Source organism: Sparus aurata, chromosome 22, assembly GCF_900880675.1.
Source record: "Sparus aurata chromosome 22, fSpaAur1.1, whole genome shotgun sequence".
NCBI lineage: Eukaryota > Metazoa > Chordata > Actinopteri > Spariformes > Sparidae > Sparus > Sparus aurata.
The window spans coordinates 13,868,503-13,886,881 of record NC_044208.1 but is presented as its reverse complement, the minus strand read 5'-3'; the positions used below and the strand labels follow the sequence as shown (position 1 = coordinate 13,886,881).

Here is an 18,379-nt window from a genome sequence, read left to right as displayed (position 1 = left end):
TATCAGAGAAAACACCGCAAGGGCTGTTTGTTAAGTGAAAACAAATACGCTGGCTTGCACCTCAAATGTGTCAAGAGCACACAGACCTAGGCTTTATAACAATGCTGCCCTTCAGTCTTCAGGGATAAAATATTTAAAAATAACTTCTGGATTTTGAAATCTTTGAAAAATAGCCAGACATGCTCAGCTATCCATTGAACTAACAAAAGGGTCACAAGTTGTTTTAAAAACAAGTCTCCATCCATCTTAATCTGTCTCGCTTTGACGCTCCAGAGGTGTTTGGTGGACAACTAAACTTTAAAAATAAACTGAATTTCAATCAGTATGATGGTGAGAAGATAATGACTGAATTTTCATTTTTGGGAGAACTTATCCTTTAACAATAAGCTATTTACAATTATGGCTAAATGTAAAAATTGCAATAAAAAAATAAATTCTCAATTGACCTTATATATTGAATTAATTTTTTTTGTCTGCCAGTGAGCCAGCACCTCTCTGGAAGTGTGATTTTTTACGAAATGTTTCATAATCTTATTGTTTTCAACATCAGCCTTTACTACAAGCAATCCCCAACTTGAGGTGTTGATTCATAACACCTGTGCAATGAGTCTTACAAGCATACACAAATGATTCAGCATGTTTTTATTAACTATTTTATAGACTTACAATGAGCAGTGCTAATTAGCTAGCATTCTGTATGATCCAGGAGCCATCCTGGGGTGATCCTGCTGTTGCAATTACAGTTGTCAGTGATGACAGTGATGCACGTATAACACTTTTGAAATGGGTGTTATGTTCAGGTTAGGGCGAAAATCTGTATAAGTACGCCTTATTTGAGCGAGAAGACCACCTTTACATTCACTGTGCAGGAAAAACCCTGTTTTACCAGGCCTAGCAGTTTTATTAAATCATTCTGCCTTGCAGTGTGATCTATTCACTGTTAACAAGTATTTATTGCTCTGGTATTTCTCAAGAGACAGCCCACCCCAAGACCTTAAACAGGGGGGAACTCACATTCCAATCTCCAGCATGCAGGGAGACAAGGGGAGGGAAACAGTAACACTGAGAAAAGGAGAAATGAAGACAAGGGAGCGGGAGGGGGAATGGGAGAAAGAGAGAAGGAGAGATAAGGTGAGGGACGTAGACAGAAATGATGAGAATGTCAGAGTACTGGCATGCTTTCGACAACAGGAAGGAAGCAAGACAAGAGGAAGAAGCACCATCAGGGATGGGAGAAGGGAATCGTGGGAGGTGGAGAGTAAAGAACTGGTGACAGAAGTGAGAAAGAAGGCGAGGACAAGGCAGAGATGCAGAAAGTAGCCTGGTAAGGGAGGGGGGGACATGGTGAGGCTAGTGAGGGAGGTCCTAAACAGGTAAGACCCTATTTTCAGCACTGTCAGCGCTATGCGTTGCATGTAGACAGTGAAAGTGTAAGCTGGACTGCTATGAGATTAAAATGTCCTCTTTTTCCTTACTTTGCTTTAGACAGATTTCTCTCTCGTGTGCACTGCCAAAAACATTGCCTGTTCCAGATATGCAGAGACTACACATTACAGCATTTTTGGAAGAGTCACCACATCCCGATCACAGTGCATCTGATATGAATTTAAACCTTAAGATTTCGCTCACTAGCACCAACTTACACGCTAGGAAAATCTTCCACTGAACCTCCCAGTAAGAGCCCCTGCATTACAGAGAAGGTCGAAGCCCTTTCGAAAAAGTTCTTAGCCAACTCCAGTTTAATCCAGGAACACCTGGAGAGATGTTTCAGCTGCTCTACACCCCAAAACCCCTTCGATAATGTTTTAGCTGCCCATCAGCAACCCTGACATTTTTCCTCTCTCATGCCTCCCCTTTAACTCAGCAGCTACATGTGTTGCAGAACATGTTCGCCTCCACCTACACACTCAGTTTCAATAGCCTACTTAATATTGTAAATGCAACACAGCCTCCAGATCTGCTCAGCCTTGGCATTCACAAGCTCTGACACGGGGGGGGGGGGGGGGGTGATCGACTGCCATCACATGAGCGTTTTGGGGGGTTTTGACATGGCGAACAAGGTAGTTAAAGCAAGGCAGCAAAGCAGCTGAAATGCTGTCTCGGGGTAGGGAATATATCTCTAATGCTGCTGTTGTGTTTCAAGTTGAGAATTTGACCCAGTCCCGGCCAACCGATGAATGGAGATGAGATCTCTTTGACGTGTCCATTTAGGACTTGTCAAAGGAGGAAGCAGTGTGTTTTTGTGTGTGTGTGTGTTTTTGTGTGTGTAAGCCCCCTGCAGGGCTGAAGCTGGTAGCCTGAGGACAGACTCAACAGGTTGAGATGGCAGCAATAATAGAAGACAGAGCAGCTACAGGGAGTCCACTTACAATAAAAATCCCTCTTAGGGTGTCATTAGGGCAGAGGAGAGCTCAAACACAAGCTCACAAACTTGCACTAAGAAAACTTTTATTAGTGTTGTGGCTTACTTGTCTCAATTTATCTAAAACTAAATAGAATTTGAGGTACAATTGAGGTTTTTTTGATTAATGCCTTGGTAGCACCTTCATCACTTAAATGTAGCAGTGTTACATCACTACCCAAATCACTACACAGACGGCCATTTTGATTAATGAGACTGCTATTGACAAGAGCACTGCGAGAAATTATGCTTTAACTTCATATTAGATTTCCCTGCTGCAAGTTCCCAAGTATGCACTGTTTTCTCCAGTCATCTCTTTTGCATAATCAATAACATCTGAATGACCTAGAAGCCTGGTTTTAAAAGAAACAATTCATAAACTTTCCCTGCAGAAGCCGACACACGGTCGCACCTCTATAAAGGATTTTTATGTGGATCCACACCTCACAGAGCTATAAATGTCCAAACAACCCCCCCCCCCACACACACACACGCACACACACACACACACGCACACGACAGCAACACATGCATGTCAACACATTGCACTGCAACACTCACGACTGTGCATTAAAGAGCTGCCTCACCAGAAGCATAATAAGATATTCTCTCATGTGAATATGGCTTTGTGACCGACCCACCAAGCAAACGATGGACAGCGAGGTGGAGGATGACAGGAAACCAGACCGCAGCTAGCCATCCCAATTACACAGCAGTCATCCAAACAACAATTACCTTTATCTGATTGTCATTTTGCCTTGTTTCCTGTTTCTTTAAGAGACATGGTGAATCGTTGTAATTTTAAACGGTCGTCTGTCTCACTGGAAGCGAAATGTTGAGCAAAAGCAAATGTTTAGTCAGCTACCATGACATGAGGAGAGACAGAGCTAACTAAATCAGATATTAGCTTAAATTGAAGGCGGTGTACGAGCTGTGGCACGCCACACGGCGATGTCATCAACCTTATCCGACAGCTAGCTAAACTTTTTTTAGTGCAGTTTTCCTCTCCGAAGCGCTACCTGGAATACGTGAACGTATCTCATGAATGTTTGGCAAACAGCTGAAAAGCACACGTAACGAATAAAGCAACAACTCGGCGGTTGTTCGCCCACAAAACTAACGGTGTTGTGAAAGCCTGTGTCAGCGGGCAGACCAGCAGAGGAGAGAGAGCGCACTCACCTTTATTAACGTCCACCTTGTCGGCGTTTCTCAGGAGGGAAAATAACGCTCTCGCTGGTCAGTCACCGGCGTTCAAAGACAGTCAAAGATTCAACGCAGCGGCTGTGAAGACTTCGGAGCAGAAAACCTCTGGGGCTCCTCACCTTTGTGGCTGTTGTGGTCCGCACACTCTGCTTGCCTGCTTGCCTGCCTGCCGACCGACCGACCGACCGCCTATCGGTCCGTTCAAATCAGAAGTTCATCCAAAGTTGCAGCGTCTTGCTCCGCCTCGCGACGGCGATGAGGTCACCGCCTCTCTCCGCTCTACTCTCGCGATGCCTACCAGAGGGCTCGTTCTGTCAGATTAGACGACTGCGCAGTCTCGCGATATGACAGGGGAGTGGAATGAAAAGAGCGGACTGGTGAAAGGATGGGAGAGAGAGGGAAAGCGTTGCTCTGGCAACAGAATCGGACTTGCTGCTCGGCGATGGCTTTTCTCTTCCAGCAACTGGTGTTCGTGCTGCAGGTTCGTGTGTTTGTGTCGATGAAGAGTTACATCATCGAGGCTATCTGTTACAGTCTGTATCCAGGTGTTACAAAACGAGACTCAGGATTCCATTTGTAAGTTTCTCAGAGAGAGATTGACTGATGTGTTTATTCTGTGTGTTTCAGTCATGAAGTCATAATCATTCAAGTTCATAAAGTGGCTAAAAGGTGATACAAAATGTAATAAATAAGGTATTTTAAATAGTAAGAAATGTAACTAAAGGTTGCTTAAAAATGGTTTGCCTTTTACGTAAGGTCTTGAAATAGGATCACAGTCGAGTTGAGGGCATGTGGATGTCTTATGGGTCAGAACAACGTGGCTGCAAATGAAGAACATTCGACTCCAGAATAACAATATTCCACATGTGGTCCAAAAGGGTTCAATCTGTAATTTTCCTTTTATGTATAATGTTGTTAATGCGCCCTTACATGGACATTAGTGATGCATTTTAAGTTAGGTTTATTTTACTCCAGCGCATTTCTGTTGTGCTAATATGTTCCGGACTGCTTAATGGACGCTTGCTTGAGAGACTTTATCAGTGAGTGGGAGTTGTATGTGTTTTTTTCCCTCTTCTATTTTTGTTGTAGTTTCCACGGCGTCTGCTGAAACAGAGAGGGAGAGCGCAAATAAATCTTCAGATAGACATCCGTATGAATCAGGGCCGTTATTTAAGTGGACCGGTGTAGCTGCACTATTTGTTTATCATTGCACAACACAGAAACGTACAAGAAAATAATAGTTTTGTGCTACTCGCAAAAACTAAATCATGACGACCCAGAATAAATGTTGGCAATGCAAGTTTCTTACTCTTTGTTGCTTTAAGGTGGACATAAACATAAACACATGGTTGCTTTTCAAGTATTAATAATCAAGTATTGTAAGTGATGCACTTCAAATATTTAAATAATTTCCCAGTCTGGGATCATTAAAGTAATTAATATAATATAATAATATAATATTAATATAATATAATTAATATAAATCACCCATCTTGTTATTTCATTTATTCACATTGACTCAGAAACAACATTTTATATGTAGTTTCATACTTAAAGGGGCAATTTGGAACTTCTGTGTTGTACTGGATGGGGCACGGATGAATGTACATAAAATCACACCCATTGGAGTCCCTCACAAAGAAATCCACAGTCCAGCAGCATTACACAACTTTAAGGTTCACTCAGTAGTTCTGGGGAAGAAACTTTAATCAGAAGAGAAAGATAACTGCAACTAGATAAACCAACTCTCTTTGTTTTCATGACTGAATGAACTACTCAAACTGACAAACTTAAAGGACAAAACAATGTCATACTGTGTTACTTTACCTTATTTTCCTCCAAGAACAGTTTGTTTACTCAGTTATGGAAAAAATAAATGTCAAAGTTTGTATTATATGTATATATTACCTCATTGATATTGTAAATATCAAAATTCGGAGTTTGAATTTCTTCTCCAAAACAACATAGTGCCCCTTTTAACAAATCATCCACAGGCTTTTATGGGCAATGAGGGAGTCAGGAAATGTCTATTATTAGGTTATTTATTATTTATTTAATTTATTTTACTTGTAGAGGGACCATGCATAATATCAAACATAAATGTTGCCATTTGAGGTAATTTATGTTGCCATTTGAGGTAATTTACATCTGCAGTCCATAGAGCTCAACAGTGACCGCCCACTTTTTTAACGGCTCCGGTTCCGGAAGTGAATTTGCCATTCATTTACTCCATTGACGTTTCATAAAATCCTTATATAAAGAGTTTTAGGCCTGGAACCAAGCCAGTCAGCTAGCAGATGAATCGTGACCATGAAACATTTAATTCGGCGCAAACAAAATGTTGGAAAACGGAGAAAAAAGGAAAGGTACAAGACTGTGTACATAATTATCTTAAGAGTAAAGCAACTACTCATCCCATAAACCATTGCGAATGTAACAGCGACGTCTCTGATTGGTGGAGCTCGCTGTTACCATGTAAATGTTTACCGAACCCGCAAATTTCATGTTCGGCTGAACCCTTAATAAACTCTTCTCCTCATCACTAAATGAACGCAGTAGGTCAGAAAGTGAAATCATGGTCGCTCTATGGTAAACGATCGTAGAGTTCAGTGTTAGCAGTAACTAGCTAACATGAAATTCGCGGGTTTGGTAAACATTTCCATGGTAACAGCGAGCTCCACCAATCAGATACGTCGCTGTTACACTATAGGATTGTGGGTAGTGTAGTACTTCTCAATGACATTGCGAATAAAACATGTTTTTCTCAAAACAAGATTGATATCATACGGACTTGTGGCTTCTACAGGATCATATATCATCGTTTGACAATCTGATAACTCGTGGTGAGTCTACTTTGGATGGTTACGACATTATGGCCAATAATCAAAATCTATATGCAGAATATGAATGGCATTTTCACTTCCGGAACCTCACTGTTGAGCTCTATTGGCAGGTCATAATTCATGTGATAAATACATTTATCACATTACATTACAATCCTGCCCCCATATGAACAAAAGGTGATTATTAATACATGTGTTTTGCTACAAATTGTCACATGGAGCTCCTTTAAAGGCATTCTTTGAGTGAACCAGTGAGAAATAGACGGCAACAAAGTCACATTTGCAGGATGTATGTGAAAAGACTGCTTATAATTTATATGCTGTAAACCCAGCTTTGCAAAATCCACCTGCTCGCTCCGCTCACATACATTAATTATTCCAGCATAAAATTTTAATTAGATAAGAGAGAGAGCACTGCCCTAATTAAAGCAGCTCAGCAGGTACCGACGCAAGGAGTGGGTGAACTGTATGGGAGTCGCAGGAATTCATCGCTCTCTCTCCTACATAATCACCTGTGAATAGTTACATTCCTGTTCTGCGTTTTCTCTGTCCTCTATCTGTCATTTCTTCTCGATAATTATTCATTCTGCTCCAGGTGACAGTGTATTTCACATCCTCATCTTCATTTACTCGATCTCCCCGCGTCTACCTCTGCCAGCCATTGATTTCCACTTTCCGTCTATGCATCCATTATTCTCAAATGTCATCCAGGATTACATAACAATCTAATAAAGACAAAGGAAAATAGATTACCGTGATTAAAACCTCTCTATTCCTGTAGCTCTATGGGTCCTAACACTACCCACCCCATTCTGTCAAGGGGCGGATATTTGTGTGGGTGGTTTGGTATTGTTCTCTGGTGAAAAACTGCTCCCCCAGGATTAGCTCAAGTGTTCTAATTGGGTTAGCCACAGAATGAAATTCAGCATGGATTAAAGTGCAGAAAAGACTCATCAACAACAATAAACGACAGTGAAACTTTACTGTTTTCTACGCCAGGAAAACAGTGAGGCATCAGTTACTTGGTAGGCAGAGAATAGGGACAACTTGTGAACACTTAATTGATCTAGTGGGGGAATTATGAGGGGTTTTTTACTGCAGGAGAAGTGTCCTGTGTCTTGGAACAATGTAATAGGACTCTTTCTTAACTCCCTAAACTATTGTAACTACAGTATTAGATTAAAAGATGAAGGCACAGAGGCAGACTCTCAAAATACTGATTCCTGATGCAGAGGGAGCATACGTTTGTTTGTGTGTGTGGGGTGTGTGTATGTGTGCGTCAATGATGCAATAGACACTTCACCAGCTGCTGACATTTCTTGCTCTCAAAACTCCCTTTCCAGCTCATTTTCTCTGAGTGTTCAACTGAAATTGTCAGATTTCTAGAGGATTCACAGAGCATTTGCAGCCTTTGCGCACCTGTAGGTCGACAACTGTGTGGAGGAAGGCCGGCGATCGTTATCCATTGTGTATTGCATAGTGAGACAATGTCCATCCAATATTTTGTCACTTTTTCAGTGTGAAGTACAGAACTGCAAATAAACAAAAACACATGGTTACAGTTTATATGTAGTTTGGACTTGGACACAAGTCTTGTCAAACCAAAAACTCTGTCCCCGTTTCATACGACAAACTAATTATGTACAGTATGTAGATACTAATTGTATGCCATGTTTAGCACAGTTTTGTTTAAAATGAAGGTTTGAGATAGATAGGTGAGGGTCTAGTTTGGTGGATGATTGAGTCTCAAGGTGAGGGCACATGTCTACGAAATAATGAGATGGGAAGACATCAGAGCACCCAGGACGAAACTGAAATCCAGGACCTTCTCAGACTCATCTTTATACAGTCCGTCTGCACAGGTGGTTGAATAATAATCTACATGTTAATTGTATACAGTGTGTGCTATGTACAAAATGTCTTAGTGTACAGGTTTTCAGCTTTGGGCAAGATTAAGTAAGTATGATAAGTTACTTTCTACATATTACTCTTCTTAAAAGTAATGATATTTATTCGCTTATGACTTAGTATCAAAAGTAACTAGTTACTTTTACATAGGTAACATCTCCTCTCTGATACAGCTTACCTGCAACAAGCTTCTTTAGATACTGCCAACTGTCCTGCTCTGAAATCCAGTTTCTGTTGTTAAGTCAGAGTGCATTCTGCTTCGCTGGCAGTATTTGCCTCATTGTCAGCACCAGTGTCCAGTTTCACATTGCTGTGCCGCCGTATAGTTTGCAACAGACGTCAATATTCTTTGCATCCTAGATTGTGACAAACTCAAAACAATGACAACAATTAGAGCTGTTGAAAGTGCACTTCTCTCCCTCATCCTTCATCCTTCATTCAGCTTTTTTTTTTGCCTAGTAGCCAATGTGACCTGCCCTGCCGCCAGACAGCCTGGCAAGGACTATTCACGCGCAAGTCTCGGTTGGGAGGGCAGACCGTCATTTCAAGACAGTAATTACAACAACACAATAGTGGAACACTTGGTGAGTTAAAGTTTTTTGCCAGGGACAGACGCTGTTTTTTTTGGCAGAAATGTGATGACGAGTCGGTAGGACAGACAGGATGACAGACACGTATAACTGCGGTATTTAAGTTTCCAAAAACAGTTGCCTAGGCACATCAGAGCCACAGCAGAATTTCACCTCTCACCTTTGTAGGGTTTTCTGTTTTGTACAGGAAATGTAAAAATATTCAGTCTCTTTATTTTCAACATATAGCACCTGTGGTTTGCTACTCCAGCTCCTTTGTGCATTGCATTGGGGGACGACGGTGCACTTAGACAGTTACTTAAACATCAAAGGTTTTTCTACTCATATTTTACTTACAGATGCTTGTCACTTTTTCATTATGGACACATTACATTCTCAAAATGTGCTCACATTTAATTTGTAGCATGAAACTGGTACACCATTGCAGATCCCACTTAATAAACGTCTCAGATTATCTTGTGTCCCTTTATTTTGCACTTGCAGCATCTTGGCCTATACCTCCACTTTTATCTTTAACGCTCTCCTCCCTTGGTGGTATAACAGGCAAATCTGTGGGGAAAGAAAAAAAAAACTTTAATGAGGAAGGCTGCTTTTGAAGCTCAGTCTTTTCCCCCCCTTCTCTTTTTAAAAGCATCAGACATGATGTCATTATATGTGATGTGACACTGCAGCGGATGACTGTTACATTCTGTCTGAGTTATATTAAGATGTCAACAAGTGAAGTCAGACATGGGGGCGACCACCTAAAGGATACATGACCGCTGTAACCCTGAGAGGGAGAGTGGAGGAATTCCGCCCTCTGTTGCCCCTGGAAGCGGAGGAATGAAAAGAATGGGCCCCATTCACAAAGTTCCACTCAAGCGGCGCTCCTACACTAATAGAGATTGACATGAAGAAAGGCGACAAGTAGTTTTCACATACACTGGCTCTTTTGTCTCCTTTGCTGAGGGGCATTATGCAGACAGTGTGCTCTGAAAATAGGCAAAATTTGATGCGCTTGTTTTCATTAAGTGGAGACCACTGTGTCTTGATTGGAGTGTGTGTGTGTGTGTGTGTGCAATTAGGGTTTTGTTGCTCATTGTTATTGTGAGGGTAAACTGGGAGAGTGATTCGCTCGGCCGACTGATTGGCAGACATTTTATGTGGACAAGAGGAGAACAGCAACTGACGACGTTCAGTCCAGCCGCAACTTGAACATGCTCAAAGACGGACGACTTTGTTGTCATCTTTTACGCCAGGCTCTCACTTCACGTCAGATACTGTCAAATACTAACTTTAGCAGGCTTCCACACTCACAGTCAATCTGCTAATGTTTAGCTGATAATGTTTAACTTTATAGCAGAATTAAACATGTTGACAGCCTGGTACAAAAACGGTATGGGTCACTATAGCTAATTCCCCCAATTCATGACTGTGCACTTTGAATTAGTTATATTAAGGCTGAAAGTTATGAATAATAAAGGGTCATGGGGAAATGTCATTTGCAGGTGTTTTGTCAAAAACCAAAGTATTAGACAAACTAAAGTTATGACCTGATGTTGACGCTCGATGGAAAGTTATCCTGTTCATCCTGTGGGGAGCAAAAAAAAAGTCTGGGGCAAATTTCATCACAATCGAGCTGATGTTTGTAGACATTCAAGGAAAAAGCTGAAGTGTCAACCGGCGGGGGGGGGGTCCTTCAAGTAAGCGTAGGGGATCGCCTAAAATCATTTAGTCATCTTCTGGGCACCATGGATTTCTGCACCAAAAGTCCTTCCAATCAACATATCCATTTCAGCATATTTCATGGGATAAGTGACCGATTCATTAAAACTGATGGTGTCAATCAGGTTGACACCATCACTACAAGCAAGACAAACACTTTAGAGAACGGATGATTGGCTGGGGTTGGCATATTATCGTAGCAACTATGGATATTCTAGTCTCACCAGCGTCTGTAGCCTGGGGCACATGGCTCAGAATGTATGTGGTATGAAGCCGCAAGAGCTAGACAAACAAACCACTCTAATTGTACACACCTATCCAGTAAGATATACAAGATGCATATGTAATCTATTGAGTAAAGTTGGCTTTCCCCCTTATTGTACCTTTATCCTCTTTCATTTTCCCCTGGGTAAAGAAAGATTACTTGCAAAAATGTTTGTGGCTGGATTTTTCCCCTACTCTGCGAAAGCAACTTTGCAGAAGTAAAATCTTTCTCCACAGGTCTTCTCATGTTCGGTGTCTCCTCAGCTACAGGGACCTGCAGGTCTGTCCCACGGGAGTTTGGGTTATTGCTGTGCGTGCTCCATGCAAACTCCTTCAGAGATACGATTCTCTTATTAGGAGACTGCTAGAGACCGAATATACATTGTTCTCCGTCTCTGCATGGGGTAGAGGGGCAGGTTGCCTCTCAGAGGATTTAACATCGGAGCTGCCTGTCAAGAGCCGCGCTGCACTATGATCCTCGCAATCCCAGCCTCCCTTTGTAGAGTACAGGAACTTACAGAGAACTCTTTAAAGATATGTTTGAAAAGGCAGAGGCATAGACAGAATTCAACTTCAGATACCTCCCATTTGGCACTGCGCACACACACACACACACACACACACACACCTCCCCACGAAGAGAGCTGGAGCGGTGTGACTCACACTGGTGTGAAAACACAGTGGAGAAGTGGGAGGATGACATCACAGCACCCTGCAGGAGAACAAGTGCCATGGAGTTTGGACCCCGTTCAAGCACGCACATAAGGGCACGTACACTCACACCTATACATGTATACGTACACACAGTCCTCCTCCTTTGCCGCCTCTCGATTGCACCAACCGCCCCCACCGCACGTGCGCACAGACACACACTGAACGTTTCCTCACCAGAAATAAAAACTGGTTGTCCTGAGGAGACTTTGGAGTTGTTCTGCTTTTTTTTTCCAACTTCATGAGGGGGGGCGGGGGCGGTAAAAGGCCAGCCAATGGTTGGCCGGGAAACGGACACGCCGTGACAGGATTTGGGGGCCGAGGTTGAAAAAAAAAAAGAGATATTCGAAAAGAGAAGGCGCCATCCAGCTCAGATGCTGTGAAACTCCACCAGCCTCTTGCATGTCTGTGCATACGTATTCAACCCCTGCTGCTCGGGCCCCGCTCCAGCTCCTGTGATGATAGCACAAGCAGACAGGAAGTGTGATTAATTGACAAACAGAGATCCCCCCCCCCCACCCCATACATACTGCATTCACATGCGAAGACACTCAAGCGCTCGGTGTTTCTGACGTGATTGAAAGGAAAGGAGGCAGGTTTAGAGCTTGATCTGGGAGACAAGTTGCTGATGCAGTGATTCACCAACAAAAAACATGTTGCACAATGCTTCCGAAGGGCACTACTGTGTCTTCCACGGCAGTGATTAAAAATAGTTGAGCGCCGGCTGACAAATACACGCTTGAGTCATGCAAACAGGGTTGCTTGCGACAATGACGATCTCGGCTCGGGGCAAGTCAGTCGCTGTTAGCAATCTTTTAATCACATGACGTGATCTCCAGTTGCAGATGACATGTCAACCTTTATTAGCTGGTTGTTTGGCCACTTGGGGGCAGCAGGAACATGCTGCAACCGCAGAGCTGATAAATAAATAGCTTATCAAGTCAATATGGCAACTTTGTTAGCAATCAGCGTTTTTTGTCTGCCGTATGAATGAAAGTACAATATTTATTTTGCTTTTAGTCCCCACACACTCCTGAGAAAAACACCTGTCTCTTTGGCTGCTGGCTAGTACGCAACAGCTAGTAGATAACTTTTCTTTCCCACGCGATTGCCCCTCTGGTGCCCCCTACATTCGAAAAAGCGACACGAAAGTGCCCTCCAGGGTTCCCTCTAAGGTGCCCCTTTCTGCGCACGCCACTGCCTGCCGGCTCCTTCTAATCTTGGAATGCAAGTGTTTCACTGTTTTGAATCATAAAAGTCCACACACTCAGAACTCCAGATGAAAACATGTCACCTGTTATGTGATGCAATCAGTGCAATCAGGTGTCTTTCTTGTGTGTACAAAGGTGGGATGATGGGAGAGCTGACTAGTTTGAATTAATATATTTTCAAGTGCGGTGGTTTCAAGCACCCGTATTTTCTAGTCTGAAGTGTTTGGAAATAGTTTTGTTGCTAGTTGCATTGTTATCACCATTACAGCAGCACAGGTTGTCTACGGGTGTGTTAGTGTAGCATTTGATTGGTGGTTAAAAGGTAATTTTGCCACTTTTAACCATTAAAGTGTGTTTACAGGTATTGGAGATTGCATGTTTTTTTCCCAGAAGAAGCTGCCTTTGAATTGATAAATTTCCTACCTGTGAAGTCACTCAGTGGCTATGTTGCATTGTGGGTAATATTGGTGGCAGGTTTGAAAAGCAGTCCGCTGATCTATCTTTGCACTCATAAAACACTGCTGGACTAATTATGGACAGTTTAAAAACAAATGATCATAATCGATGCGGCAGAATCAGAGGTATCACATTTCTTTATGCTTCCTTTTCAACACCTGGTGCCTATATTACCCACAATGCAACTCAGCCACTGAGTGACATCACAGGAGGAAGTTCATCAGATCACATGCAGCTTCTTCTGGAGCCTCAAAAGGCTTCAAACTACTTTTGTCACATACGTGGTCGTACTTCCCAAGACCTGTAAACACAATTTAATGTGTAAAACTGGTGGACTTACCCTTTAAAGCAACATTCATTATTTTTTTGTGGCTTAAGTTGTTATTTCAGTCACCTGCTGTGTTTACAAATCCACTAGATGGAGCTTCATTGGCATTAATTTGAAGCCCATATTCACTCTTCAGTCTCTGTTTTGGTCTCCACCACCTCATCAAAAAGAATATCAGACTACTGGATGCTGGGCTGAAAAAAAAAAACATGTAAGTTTCATGAAGCTGAGATGACGATTCATTGTGGGTTACAATGAGTGCAGCTTTAAATCAAGCCAAAAGAAGCTGTATGTGTTCAGTCATGAAACCAGAATGATGCAACATTTATTATTGTCAGAGTACTTAGTGATGAAACACTGGCTACAGCATCAATTCCAGCGATCCATTCTTCTCATCTCTCTTTTGTCTCTGAGCTAAGTCAAAGCGCTGGGTGTGAACTGCAAAATGACACTAAAGAGCCGATGACAATTTAAAAGAAAAGTCAGGCTATTGTTTTCTGGGGGGAGACGTTTCTGCAGCAGACCAACCCCGCCCACTCAGTTTGTTTTTTAGATGCTGCTAAGGAGGAGAGGTGGAGGTGGTGCTCAAGAACACCGGTAGCTTTTAAAAGCGCGGCGCAACCGCAGGTGGTACTGTATGAGAAGATGGAGGACAAAATGATTCAATGTTAGATCAGGCTGTACAAGAAGCCTTCCACCTACACTGCTACATCTGAATGTGTGATTTAGAGTCTATTTTCTCCTCTGATTTCCTGGCACGCTGTGACCATAAAGCTACAGCTCCGTTTGGAAAGGAGGCATTGGCGAGGATACTGGGAAGTTCAGAGGGGGGGTGTCTGGGTCTGGCTTGGCAGGGTGCTACAGCAGTTAATTAAAGCTGCCAGGCAGGTATTTCAGGATTAGGAGTGGGTGTGTGTAGAGGGCCTCTGGTGGCTTCAGCATGAAGTCGTCATCACATGGGTAATAGAGGCTGTAAATACTTAATTGTTCTGATTTTGTATCTAAATGGACTGTGTTGTCATCTCAGCTGAATTCATTTGATGAGGTTCTCTGTTGCTCCAAATGGATGCTGACGATTTATGCCAGTGATGCATCTGATGCATTTTGTGTGAGAGATATAATATGTAAGAATTCTGCATTAAAACCTTTTTTACATATTTTGCTGAGTTGCGTACTTATATCATTCTAAATTGTCCGACAAGGATCAAACACGGAGAAATCGCAAGTTTACCCAAGGTACAGGTGCATTTCATTCAGTCTCCTGTCGCTATAACTTGGGATAGAATGAGGAAAGACATCCTTGGATGCAACTAAACCTGACACCAATAAAACTAATCGGCTTGTCCAAGAACATTTGTGACTAAGTCATATCAGTGAGGGTTGTTTAATGGTATGTGCACCACCAGCAACATTAATTTGACTGCAGGATCATTTGTGTATATTCACGTTACTTTGCTGGCGTCAAACGGCCAGATTACTCTCTGTAGTTTAGCCTTAAAGCTGCATCTAAAAAGCTGATTTTTGAGCATATCAAACACTTCAAATACCTGACCTACAATCCCAATTAATCATTATTTGCCAAGTTGGGAATGAGAGTCCAAAATCAATCCTTTTCAATCAATTCTTACAAATAGCACCTTTAAGCGAGCAAGCTTGGTTCCTTTCTTGTGACTAAGTTGCTTAAGTAAGTTGCTTTGGACCAAGGTGTCTGCTAAATTCCATATTTGGGAATGTAAATGTAAATGTAAGCAACGACATGCAGACATGTCTATTTCCGTGCGTTTGCAATCAGGTCAATCACTGAACTCAGCACTCTCAGGAGACTCCGGTTCTTTCTCTTCTTTTCCAAAACACAAAGATACTGGAACAGGAGTCACCACAAACCACTGCACACTGTCTCACTTGCACAAAAACACTGAGCTGCGATGTTTCAGTTCTCGACCATCATCAGGCAGAGCATGAGTTCATAAAGTTGAAGCTTAATTGGCGAAGTTTCAGGAGCAGGACCACACCTCAACAGCGCCAACTTCCGCATTTCTATAAATAACCACCTGACCCTCTCCTCTGCTTCGCTCTCATATTCTGCACCCCTCCCCCCCACCCCATTTCTCTCTCCCCGTTTCTTCTTTCTCTCCTCTCCTTCGTAGGTCCATGAGGGGGTCCGTCGCTGCCCGGGAGCAGCGGCGGATTCTCTACAAGAATCCCCACAACGCACTCGAAGAACTCAAAAGAACCAAGATCTTCGACACTTTGTTTTCCTTTGTCACTAATAAATCCTTAAACGCATCTCGTTGACGGTGTGGTCCTTGCTAGTGAAAGAAGCCATTTTGATAGGGAGCCTGCAACCGATCACAATCCCCGCATTAAATCTAGATAAATGACAAACATCAACTTCCTGACTGAGAGTAAACATTCCATATTACTACATCAAATGGGAGAGACAAAGTACTGTACATTGTAACAAGTAAAATGGTACATCAGTTTTGCAAGTTAGACAGTATGGCAGAGTTTGCACGCAATCCTCTGAATTAGTGCGCCATCTGATGTGACCGGGTGTTTATTCCTCCAGAAGGTCTGGATCCACACCCGACTCTCTCCTCCAAACTGGCCGGCTCCGATCAGCTCTGATCAGCATCTTCTCATGGACGAGGGGCTAAATAAGCCAGCTGACATTGTTGCTCAGATGAAGAAGCCGCCATCAGTGTTGACTTCCCACCTGGAGATGACGCGAGGACTTCTGCACTCTGTTAATAACATGCTAACGTTAAACAGCTGTGGCTCGGGGGTAGAGCTGGCGTCTAGTTATCTGTAGGTCGCTGGTTCGATTCCTTTGATCTGCATGTCGAAGCGTCCTTGGGCAAGATACTGAATCCCAAATTGCCCCTGATGTGCTGGTCGGCACTGTCAGTCGCTTTGGACAAAAGCGTCCGTTAAGCGTAAATGTAAACCTGTAGCCTGCCCATAGCATTCTGATGGCTCACCAGAGGACCTCCATGTTGACAGAACTTTACAAAGCTTGTTTGTCGTAAAAGGTCGAAGGTATTTAATTAAGTCGATCTCTTGTGTGACCATGAATGAACTCTATCCTATACATTCTACTCCTGTCCTCATCAGAGACCTTGACTCCCTTCCTCCTTTCATGCACAGATACAGTTATATCACCCCATCTCCCAAACATTCAGTCGTTTACACTCAGATACGCTGACACACACACACACACACACCATATGGCCGAATGTCAGACAGCTGCACGACCTGGAGTAATGTGAGAGGGGATTGTGTTGCGGAAAACGAGGATGACGATGACGGCCTCTGCCCACAACAGCGTCACCAAACTCCCTCCTTGTGTACATATACTGTACGTGTGTACATGTGTGTGCGTGGGCGCTACGTGTCAGTGTGTGAGTTGACTTGTTATTCTGTACGTGTGTCCGTGTGTCACTCAGCCCTGTGATAGATACTGAGCTGTCATATCTGTCAACCAGACAAAAAGTTCCACATGCATATTCATCATTATGCTAATTCCCCCCTTAGAGCCTTAATGAGTTCACAACATTAACAGTTCGGATGAGGCGACGAACAAAAGCTTTGCAGCTTTTTTTCTCTATAATTCTGACTGAGAAAATCCCTTCACTGGTGACTACAGACAATCCTATATTACTACAAATTCTCAGTGCACACTAATTTAATACGCAGCAGTAATACAAGTGTCAGGTTTCAAGGCGGTTTAGTAATGAAGAGGACATTTAAAGTCTTCAAGTTATTTCAATCAAAGTGCACCGGATGTTTTCATGCAGTTACATGATTCGGTGACAACAGGTGGCTCTGTTTATCTTGGTAAATATTTCCTTTAGTAAAACTGGAAACTGATAACTTCCTCGCCTTGTCACATTCGAAGGTCTTTACACCCTCAACAAGCCGAGGAGCAGAGTGAGAACATAGGATGAATCTGTCATCTAGTGGTCCAGTTAGGAAGTAACATTAAAAGTGTGTCACCACAACAACTGAGGACCAATTTAGACGTGCAGAGGATGTGAAGCAAACCAGAGAATCTGATTACATCTCACGTGATTTGTAATACATCTGCCCTATTAGTGCATTAAAAAGTCAATAAAAAAATTATTTAATTAACCATCATAAATGTTGTTGCATTATGACAGTTTTAGTAACTTTTTTATTTTTATTTATTGTCATTCCACGCCATCTCACCGAGGGCCTCCCAGTTCATGTCATGGATTTTCTTGAAAAGATTAATGTAACTTATACTCGATATATATTTTTTAAGTTATGAATCTTTGAATTTTGGCCCTCTGATCTAATTTTCAGGGTTTTTAATGTGTATTCTCAGCCTCACCAGTAGCTTATTTCTTTTTGGAAGGAGTTGATTTGACTTTTGTCCTGAACATCCAAGAGACGCTGAGGTATCTTGACAACATTCATTCATTTAGATAGTTGTTGCTGATTGGGCACAGTAATCAAATTGGTAACAGGAACTTTTTTTTTTTTTCTTTTGGCAGAATGAATAATCTCTCTTTTTAAAAATTCCCCACTAGTTTTCACGTTCTTTCAACACAATTTTGGTTCAGTGTAGTATTAAGTAGTTCTATTACATATAGCAGTTAAAACAGGCAAGCTGGCATGTTTTTGCAGACTTTTTATTTTTATTTGTATAAAGATTATATTTTGTAGTATTCTTACCCTATTTTACCTACATGGATGTTTATTACTGATATGTGAGGTGACCCTTGTTTGTCCTTTTC

At 42.3% G+C, this 18,379-nt stretch overlaps 1 protein-coding gene across 2 annotated transcripts in view; it reads right to left on the bottom strand.

Annotated features, from left to right (window-relative positions):
• The window catches only part of sipa1l1 (signal-induced proliferation-associated 1 like 1), a 90,985-nt gene extending 87,055 nt beyond the window's left edge, over positions 1-3,930 (bottom strand). For both annotated transcript variants that reach the window (XM_030404719.1, XM_030404721.1), the window contains exon 1: positions 3,581-3,930. The gene's annotated coding sequence lies outside the window, so the exon portion shown is untranslated. The remainder of the gene's footprint in view (positions 1-3,580) is intronic.
• Between the last annotated feature and the right edge of the window lie 14,449 nt (positions 3,931-18,379).